Below are 317 nucleotides of genomic sequence, written 5' to 3'. Positions count from 1 at the left end.
GCATCATGTACGCTGTGTGTAATGAATATATACATAGTAAAATTACAGTCCATATCACTTCAATACATTAAAACTCTCAATAATCTTTAATTGGATTGCAAGTTTTTCATTCCTGTAATGTTCTTACATAAATATATTAAGACTAGAGATCTAAAGACCAGGATATGAAAATGCTAAATACAAAAGATAGATGTATTTATACTAGAAGTTTACAATGTAAAGCATTTGCATGACTAGATATATCAAGTATAATATTTCCATGAATATGATAAATAAATTGTTATATGAAGACATCCATCTAGCATTCTTCCTGTATG

The sequence above is a fragment of the Penaeus monodon genome, chromosome 24 (assembly GCF_015228065.2).
Source record: "Penaeus monodon isolate SGIC_2016 chromosome 24, NSTDA_Pmon_1, whole genome shotgun sequence".
NCBI lineage: Eukaryota > Metazoa > Arthropoda > Malacostraca > Decapoda > Penaeidae > Penaeus > Penaeus monodon.
Note: the sequence above shows the minus strand (reverse complement) of the source record.